The following is a 10,283-nucleotide window of genomic DNA, read 5'->3' on the forward strand; positions in this document are numbered from 1 at the left end:
TGTGTATGTATGCATCCATATGCATATGTATGTATGTACACGTATATATATACATATACATATACATACATACACACACACACATGTATATGTATATATGCATATATGCATATGCATATATACATATATATATCTATATATATAAATTTATATATATCTATATTTGTGTGTGCGTATGTGTGTATATTCATACACGTGCATACATGCATACATGGAAAGGCACTCTGGCTTTATATAATATTTGCATATTTGCAAGCATTCGCACACAGGTCTTCATATCTTCTCTTCGCAAACACAGATGAAATGTCGGTAAACAAGCAGCCACATTAACCGGCACACAGACACACGTACACATAAACCCAAATGCATACGCACATATCCTTGCAAGCATCTAACCTACACCATATTCATCGAGAAAAGTTGCCATCTCGCCAAAAAATTCAGGTAAGAAGGAAGAATTTTTAGTCACAAGGAGGAATTGGAAAGTGAAATTTTGACCAAGTCGAAGGAGAGAAAAGTGTGCTTCCAATTCGATTCAAAGAAAGAAAAATGTCCTTTTATTCAGGAAATGTTTTTTGAAAGCTTGAACATATATCATTGGAACCAGCTACTGGTTATAAAAAAAGAGAATTTGTTTATTTATCTATTCATTAAATTGTTTATTGAAAGCATAAGCACATCAGTGGAGACGACGACTGTATGTGCTAAAAAAGAAAAGAAAAGAAAAAAAACGAAAAAAAAAAACAAGAGAACGAATATTGACACAAAATACACTCACGTAAAATTTCAGATTTGGGTGATTTTATTTTCGCCGAGGGAAATGTCCTTCATAATCACAGGAAGCGAAATTAATGAAATCCAAGTTTACACATGCTATAAAAAGGCCATTTTCCCATATGTTCACACGCAATATGCCCGCTATCCTCTTAGGTTAACCGATTTCCTCGCAGTCTGTTTAATACTGTTAAAAGCATAAATGTTCCTATTGTATGGGCAATCAGGAGAGCTGACGAATTGTAGATTCGTCCAATATTTGATTTGTTGTTGTCGAACGTAAATCAGATTCAATGAGGAAAATTCCTGAACAGAAGAGGACAAATGGACAAATTCTAACGTTCTTTCCCCATCATAGTGTCATCTGGAGCGATACAGTTAACGCACGAATCCAGGGGTTCATTTTGAGCTCAGGGGGACCAGGGCATGTCGAGCTCGAGGGCCTCTCAGGATGATAGGAAAATATTATATGGCAAATCATTATAGGAACTAAAATGTAGGATGGATCACATTTCCTAAAATAAATAGATAAATTGATGAATAAAAACTAAAATGCGGCTGACGAAAACTTCCAATTTCTTTTCCAGTTTCCTAAAACTTTTTGACAGGAAAAATAACTTTTACTTTACCTTCATATTTTGCATCATCATTGCATTATCAATTCATTCATGATTATGATTTGTGAAAGAACACTGTTTATTTTTTTTTTTTTATATTTTCAATTATCAATTTATTAACTAATTCGATTGAAGGCCAGCCTGCGAAATTTCTGCCCCCCCCCCCCAACCCCCCTCCCCCCCCACACACACACGGGTTATGAATTCGTTTTAATAATGCTAATTTTCCATTTGTTTCTACTCTCTCTCTCTCTCTCTCTCTCTCTCTCTCTCTCTCTCTCTCTCTCTCTCTCATACACATATGTGTATGTATGTATATTCATAAATATAAATTTCATATATTGTAAATGTACATTATATATATATATATATATATATATATATATATATATATATATATATATATATATATATATATATATATATATTTATATATATATATATATATATATATATATATATATATATATATATATATAATGTATATCTTATATATTGCATATATCATATATACATATTTCATATATATATATATATATATATATATATATATATATATATATATATATATATATATACATATATATATATATTACATGTAGATAGATATGTAGATGGTAAGTGGTAGAAAAAATATGTGTACGAATGAAGACAAAGACGCTTGTATAATGATAATAGTAATAAAAACGCAGCCCCCGTATATATATATATATATATATATATATATATATATATATATATATATATATATATATATATATATACAAATATGTGTGTGTGTGTGTGTGTGTGTGTCTGTTCGTTTATATTCATGATTCTTATTCCAAGAGAAAAAAATCCAGGAGATTGCGAGACAGTTACTAAGACGCGGTAGGTATGTCTCTGACTCTTGATGTCTCAATAAGGCGACTGTGTTTCCTCTCTCTTCCCTTCTGTTCCTTGTCCAACATTTCTTCTAATTCGGCAAGAGATAGATTATCTAAAATCCCTTTCCATCTTGGCCCGTAAGGGGATCGAACCCTCGACATCGTGTTCTTAGCACGGCGCTCTAACCAACTGAGCTAACAGGTCGCTGTCATTATTACACAAGTTAGGATTTTATTAACAATCAACATTTTATTTGATTTGATGGAATTTCACTAACAAAGCACCTTTTTCCAAATATTACCCGAAGATCATAGCTCATGAAAAATGCTGAGAAATAAAGAGTAAGCTCTATATCTTATATATTATATATATTATATATATATAATAGATAAGTATATATATATAATATATATATATTATATATATAATATATTTATATTATATGTATATATAATATATTTTTATTATATATATAATATATATAATATATCATATATATATAATATATATATATGATTTATATATATAATATATATTTTATGTATATAATATATATCATATATATTATATATTATATATATTTTATATATTATACACAAAAATAAGCAGTCGCATTATGAGCTGTAAATGAGCGGAACGTTTCGAACCTTTTCTGGTGATCCTACGAAGCATTCGAAGGATTTCCAGAAAGTCGGAAATTCGCCGACGCACGGTAAGAAGTCGGTTGGTTTGGATGTGATTTCCTTTTGCAAATGATTCGCCTCATGATGTGCTCGCCTTTCCTGCTCGAAGTCTCGTATTCCCGTTAACTGCTTCACGGAAATCGCGCGTTTTGCGTCACGAATAATGTTATTTATCTATTCAGTTTGACACACACACACACACACACACACACACAAATATGTGTGTGTGTGTGTGTGTGTGTGTCCGTACGTATGTGTGTGTGTGTGATATCTGTAAAGTACATTTATTTTCATATAAGAATAAAAACAAATTCAAAAGTGTTTATATCAATATAATCGGGGGGGGGGGGGGCTAGGCAATAAACAGGCCGGGTCCCCCACCCACTTCAAGTCGTAGTTACTCTTACTGTCAATAAGAAATGTAAATTTAAAAAATCTAAGAGTTTCATACGTTGTAAATGCCGCAAATATAAAGCTTACTCTCTATTTCTCAGCATTTTTATGAGCTATGATCTTCGGGTAATATTTGGAAAAAGGTGCTCCTTGTTAGTGAAATTCCATCAAATCAAATCACATGTTGGTTGTTAATGAAATCCTATCATCTTGTCGAACATACATAACACCCTGTTACCTCAGTTGGTTAGAGCGCCGTGCTAATAACGCGGATGTCGAGGGTTCGATCCCCTTACGAGCCAAGTTACGATATTTTTTAGATAATCTATCTCTTACCGGATTAGAATAAATGTTCGACAAGGGACAGAAGGGAAGAGAGAGGAAACACAGTCGCCTTATTGAGACATCAAGAGTCAGAGACATACCTACCGCGTCTTCGTAACTGTCTCGCAATCTCCTGATGAACCGTTCGGAAGAAATCAATTTTGAATTGATTTCCTGTAGGACGACTTTTTTTCTCTTGGAATAAGAATCATGAATATAAACGAACACACGCACACACACACACACACAAACACACACATATACATATATATATACATATATACGTATGGGGGGCTGCGTTATTATTATTATTATTATTATCATTATTATACAAGCGTCTTTGTCTTCATTCGTACAAATATTATTCTATCACACCATCTACATATCTATCTACATATATAATATATATATGTAATATATATGGTATATGGAATATATAAGATATACATAAGATATGCATATATATATATATATATATATATATATATATATATATATATATATATATATATACATATATATATTAATATATACAATATATGATTATATTTATGCATATACATACATACATGTATATGTATGTGTGTGTGTGTGAGAGAGAGAGAGAGTGTGTGTGGAAACAAATAGAAAATTAGTATTATTAAAACGAATTCATAACCCGTGGGGGGGGGGGAAGAAATTCTACATGATGACCTCCAATCGAATAAGTTGATAAATTGATAATTGTAAAATATTAAAAACAAGTAAACAGTGTTCATTCACAAATCATAATCATGAATGGATTGATAATGCAATGATGATGCAAAATATGAAGGTAAAGTAAAAGGTGTTTATTAACACCTGTTTAATTACCGCAATATACCTTCAAACTATGGTCTATGTTTTAAACTGAAAATCGTTGTTATTTTCCTGTCAATAAATTTAAGGAAAATGGAAATAAAATTAGAAGCTTTCCTCGACCGCCTTTTATTTTCTATTCATCAATTCATCTATTTATTTTAGGAAATGTGATCCATCCTACATTTTAGTTACTATAATTATTTGCCATATAATCTTTTCCTATCATCCTGAGAGGCCCTCGAGCTCGACATGCCCTGGTCCCCCTGAGCTCAAAATGAACCCCTGGATTCGTGCGTTAACTGTATCGCTCCAGATGACACTATGATGGGGAAAGAACGGTAGAATTTGTCCATTTGTCCTCTTCTGTCCATGAATTTTCCTCTTTGAATCTGATTTACGTTCGACATAACAACAAATCAAGTATGGGATGAATCTACAATTCGTCAGCTCTCCTGATTGCCCATACAATAGGAACATTTATGATTTTCCTTTCACATGGACTAAGATCGAAGGCCTGAATATAATGTCTACCAGTTTGAACCTCTCTGATTTTGACTCCGTATATCAATAGGTGAAAAATATGATAATGAATTAGAATCTTCAGCTAATTTTTTGAATGTGTTGATCATTCAATACACTCTATCCATTATTCAATATAATTCTTTGCCTGTTGGCTCAGTTGGTTAGAGCGCCGTGTTCATAACGCGGGTATCGAGGGTTCGATCCCCTTACGGGCAACACACCCTGAATTTTTAGTTAACATATCTCTTATTGAATTCAAATTGGTGTTCGTTAAAGAACAGAAGGGAAGAGAAAGGAAGCATAGTCGCTTTATTGAAACTTATCAAGAGTTAGACACATTCCTACCGCGTCTTAGTGACACTGTCTCGCTGTCTCCCAATGAACAGTTGGGAAGAAATGAACTTTGAATTGATATGCTGTGAGAATGCATTTAATTTGATTTCGTCCTGTTAGCTCAGTTGGTTAGAGCGCCGTGTTAATAACGCGGATGTTTGAGGGTTCGATTAGATGATATATATCTTACCGAATTGGTATAAAGTTTCGACAAAGAAGAGAAGGGAAGAGAAAGAAAACACAGTCGCCTTTTTGAGACATCAAGAGTCAGAGACATACCTACCGCGTCTTAGTAACTGTCACAATCTCCTGATGAACCGTTAGGAAGAAATGAATTTTGAATTTATTTACTGTGACAATGCAATTGTACATGTATCGTCCTATTAGCTCAGAAGGTTAGAGCGCCGTGTTACTAACGCGGATGTCGAGCGTTCGATCCCCTTACGGGCCAATCGTGCAACGGGTTTTAGATAATCTATCTCTTACCGAATTAGAATAAATGTTCGACAAGGAACAGAAGTGAAGAGAGAGGAAACATAATCGCCTTTTTGAAACTTATCAAGAGTTAGTGACATACCTACCGCGTCTTAGTAACTGTCTCGCTGTCTCCCAATGAACAGTTCGGAAGAAATGATTGAACTGATTTGTTATTGTTAGACGATGTCATTTCTCTTGCAATAATAATCATATATTCATACACACACATATGTATATATGTTATATAAGTATATATATATATATTTATTTATTTATTTATTTATTTATTTATTTATTTATTTATTTATTTATTTATTTATTTATTTATTTATTTATTTATGCGCGTGTGTGTGAAAATGGCCTGTTTATCGAACTTGAATTTCATGAATTTCGTTTTCTATGAGCATGAAGGACAACGTTCACCTCGGCCAAAAGAATCGAGATTCGCGCAAATCTGAAATTTCGCGCGAGTGAACCTTGTCTGGCTGTTCCTTCTCCCGACGTCTTGAGCTTTCGATGAATCAGTTCAATAAATGGAAAATGATTTATTTATCACAAGCCTTAGCTGTGTCCAGGGATATATGCTTAAGCTTTCAGAAGAACATTTCCTGAATACTAGAACATTTTTCTTGCTTTCAACTGAATTGGAAGCTCACTTTTCTCTCCTTGGTTTTGGTCCAAATTTCACTTTCCAATCCCTCCTTACGACTAAAAATTCATCATTCTTTCCTGAAGTTTTGACGAGATGGCAACTTTTCTCGATGAATATGGTGTAGGTCAGATGCGTGCATGGGCGTGTGCGTGTGCATGTGGGTTTATGTGTACATCTCCCTGCATGTCTCCCTGTAAGTTACCGAGATCTGTGTTTGATATTTGAGTTATTTAGAACGTATGAAACTATCAGATTAAAAAAAAAAAAAAGAAAAAAAAATCTTGACAGGAAGAGTAACTTTGATTTTCGTTTTGTAATCTAAAGCAGAGATAAAAATGATATTCCGATATCTGAAAAGGTGTCAATAAATGCCTGTTACCTTGCCTACATTTCTTGGATCATCAAGGGATTATAGAGCCATTCAACATTATATTTCCTACATCAACACCGTTTACTAATGCTTCTTATTGTTTTATAATTATCGTCTTTAAATTATGCTAAGGATGGGGGGGGGTGAATGGGGGCGACCCCCCCCCACCAAAGGGGCTATAGTGATACTATATATATAAAAAAGTCCTTTGCAGACACTCACATACATACATACATACATACATACATATATATATAATCATAAATGGATCTAAGACACCTTGATGATTAAAACAAAACTAAGAAGGTAAGAGGCATTTATCAACACCTGTTCAATTATCACAATAAAAAATTTAACTTTGATCTATATTACAAACCTAAAGTCGTACTTATTCTTGTCAATAAGTTTAGAAAAAAATGAAATAAGTCGCATTTTTATTTTCATTTATTGTTCATATAGTTATTCAAGGAAATGTGTTCCATCCTACAATTCAGTTTAATAATTTACAATATAATTTATTCTTATTCAGCCGAGGGCCCTCAAGCTCGATGACACTACGACGGGGAAAGAATTTTAAAATTTGTCTAATGCTCTTTTGTTCAGGAATTTCCCTCATAAAGTCTGATTTGAGTTAAGAACAAGTGTTGGAAGATCTGCTTCCGGTTTCTCTCCTGGTTGTCCATTCAGTCTGAGAATTTGTGATTTTCCTTTCACATGGACTGAGGTCGAAGGCTTGGAGATAATGGCTACCAGTTTGACTCATTTTGAGGTTGACTCCATGTATTATTAGGCGAAACAAGGCGCTTGATAATGAATTAGACCCTTCAGATATTTTTTGCAAATAGTTTTGTCAATTAAATTCGAAGTGAAACTTATAGTTATCGATCTGTTAGCTCAGTTGGTTAGAGCGCTGTGCTGTTGACGCGGATGTCGAGGGTTCGATCCCCTCACGGGCCAAAGTGCGACAAGTTTTACATAATATAGTTCTTATCGAATTATAAATAGTGTTTGGTAAAGAACAAGAGAAGAGAGAGGAAACAGTCGCCTTACTGAAACTTCTCAAGAATCAGAGACATACCTACTGCGTCTTCGAAACACTGTCTCGCTGTCTCCCAATAAACGGTTTGGAGGAAATGAATTTTGAATTTCTTTATTGTTGTAAGACGACGCTTTTGCTCTTCGAATAATAATCACATGTACACACACACACACACACACACACACACACATATATATATATATGTGTGTGTGTGTGTGTGTGTGTGTAAATGTATACTATAGATATATTCATATATATTACACCCATATATGAAGGACAACGTTCACCTCGGCGAAAAGAACCGAAATTTACACAGATCTGAGTTTATTCGGGACTGTGTTTTGACTCAATACTCCTTCACTCGTTTCTCTCTCTCTTTCTCTTTCTCTTTCAACCATTGATAACCGTTTCCACTGATATGATTACGCTTTCAATAAATCAATTCAATAAATTAATGAATGAATAGCTTCTTTTTTCACTTGCTCTGTAGCTGTCTCCAGTATATTAATAAGAAATATATGCTTAAGATTTCAAAAGAACATTTTCCTTTTTTGAACTGAATTGGAAACTTTCTCTCCTTGGTTTTGGTCCAAATTTCACTTTCCAATCCCTCCTTACGACTAAAAATCCATCATTCTTTCCTGAAGTTTTGACGAGATGGGAACTTTTCTCGAGAAATATGGTGTAGGTCAGATACGTACATTGGTATGTGCGTATGCATGTGTGTTTATGTATACGTGTGTCTGTGTGTCGGTGGTTGTGGCTGCTTGTATACCGACATTCTCTCTGTATGTATTTGGGAAGAGAAGTTATGTAGACTGTGTGCGAATGCTTGCAAATATAAGATAAGGCCAGGGTGTGTTTTTATTAGCACAGTTTTCTTCTATCATTTCCTAAAGAAGAATGGCTCTGAAATCAAGTGAGAAAAATTATCAATACACAGAAAAGTAAAGACTTGAAGCTCGCGTTTGAGCAGAATCTGTTTTCCTTATTTATCACAGATTTTCTTTTCCTCTGGAGGCTACTTAAAAGCGGCGCATCGTCCTTAGATTTACTCAGATTGGACCAGAATCTAACCTCATCAAACACTTGTGTACATATATGCGCACACACATGAACATATGCATACACAGTAACGTGTACACACACTTACACACACACACGCACAAAAAAAAAAATAAATAAAAATAAAAAAAAAACAGTCGTATTACGAGCAGTATCAGATTTTGATGACGTCACAAAAGTTGCCATTCTGTTTTTGGAAAAAGCACAGAGGGTTTATTTTGATCGCGACGGCACCCACGAACCGGCCGGATAGCCCGCTCTGCTGGCAAGAATTATGCCAAAAAGTGAATGGACAATTTTATAGCGAAATTGATGATAATCTTTCACTAATACCACGATATTCGTGCACTACTGGACGAGCGGTGAATATGGTCGATCATTTTGGTCTTTTCAGCTTTCAAAAAGGATGGAAAATAAGGATTTTAATGGTTATTTTTTGTTGAACAATCATCAAAATAGCCCTGTGGATGAGAAGAGTGGGCGATTATGCTTATTCATGGATGATTCTCAAGTGAATTGCTCGCAGTGGGAGTCAAGCCATAGCCTGTTTTTTCTTCTTCTTCTTCTTCTTCTTCTTCTTCTTCTTCGTCTTCTTCTTCGTCTTCTTCTTTTTTCTTTTTTTTTTTCTTTTTTTTTTTTTTTACTCAGTTTAAAGGAATTAAGTACATCTTTTATTAGTACTTCCATGCACTCAATGAATGGATGAAAGGTATTTCACTCAATGTATAGGATACCAGGCCAACAAGACTTTATGAAGTCAAAAACGCCTAAAAAGCCATTGAAACTTGAACATTGTTGGTTATTGTACAAAATGTAAACATGAACGTGCTATTCTAAAAATAGCCCGGCCTTGTATCGTACACATTAAATTTTAAAAATTCATTCACTCATTGAGTGCATGGAGGTTTTAATAAAAGTAGATATAGTTAATTCCTTCAAGCTGAGTTAAAAATACTTTGGCTTGACTCCCACAAAATCATAATTTTCCATCTATTTTGAAAATTGACAAGAGCAAAATGAATAATAAAGTCTAAGTGTTTTCTTTTTTTCAAAAATAGAATTACAACCTTTGTAACGCCATCGAAATCTGACGTCATGACCTTCTTGAGTTGCTACTGATCTAGCCTTTCCCATTCGGAAAGGCTGAAACTTATTGAAAAGGCATAGGGTCCAAAACCGGCAAAGTCACCGATTTTAGCAAAAAAAAATAATAATAAGGTTCCCAAAATATAGCAAAATGTAGGAAACCGCGTTAATAAAAACAGACATGAAGTTCGTTGAATCCTTTACGCGAACGCATTATGAACGCCTAGACGAACGAAGGTTT

The 10,283-nt window shown here is 34.0% G+C and overlaps 3 non-coding genes across 3 annotated transcripts; 2 read left to right on the forward strand and 1 right to left on the reverse strand.

Moving 5' to 3' along the window:
* Positions 1 to 2,389: 2,389 nt before the first annotated feature.
* Positions 2,390 to 2,462, reverse strand: TRNAL-AAG (transfer RNA leucine (anticodon AAG)). The gene has a single exon. It is a non-coding gene; the product is annotated as a tRNA-Leu (tRNA).
* A 2,700-nt stretch (positions 2,463 to 5,162) lies between these two features.
* On the forward strand, positions 5,163 to 5,236 carry TRNAM-CAU (transfer RNA isoleucine (anticodon AAU)). Its single transcript has one exon. It is a non-coding gene; the product is annotated as a tRNA-Met (tRNA).
* Positions 5,237 to 7,735: 2,499 nt separating this feature from the next.
* Positions 7,736 to 7,809, forward strand: TRNAN-GUU (transfer RNA asparagine (anticodon GUU)). The gene has a single exon. It is a non-coding gene; the product is annotated as a tRNA-Asn (tRNA).
* Positions 7,810 to 10,283: the final 2,474 nt, after the last annotated feature.

This window comes from Penaeus vannamei, chromosome 9 (genome assembly GCF_042767895.1).
Source record: "Penaeus vannamei isolate JL-2024 chromosome 9, ASM4276789v1, whole genome shotgun sequence".
In the NCBI taxonomy this organism is placed as follows: Eukaryota; Metazoa; Arthropoda; class Malacostraca; order Decapoda; family Penaeidae; genus Penaeus; species Penaeus vannamei.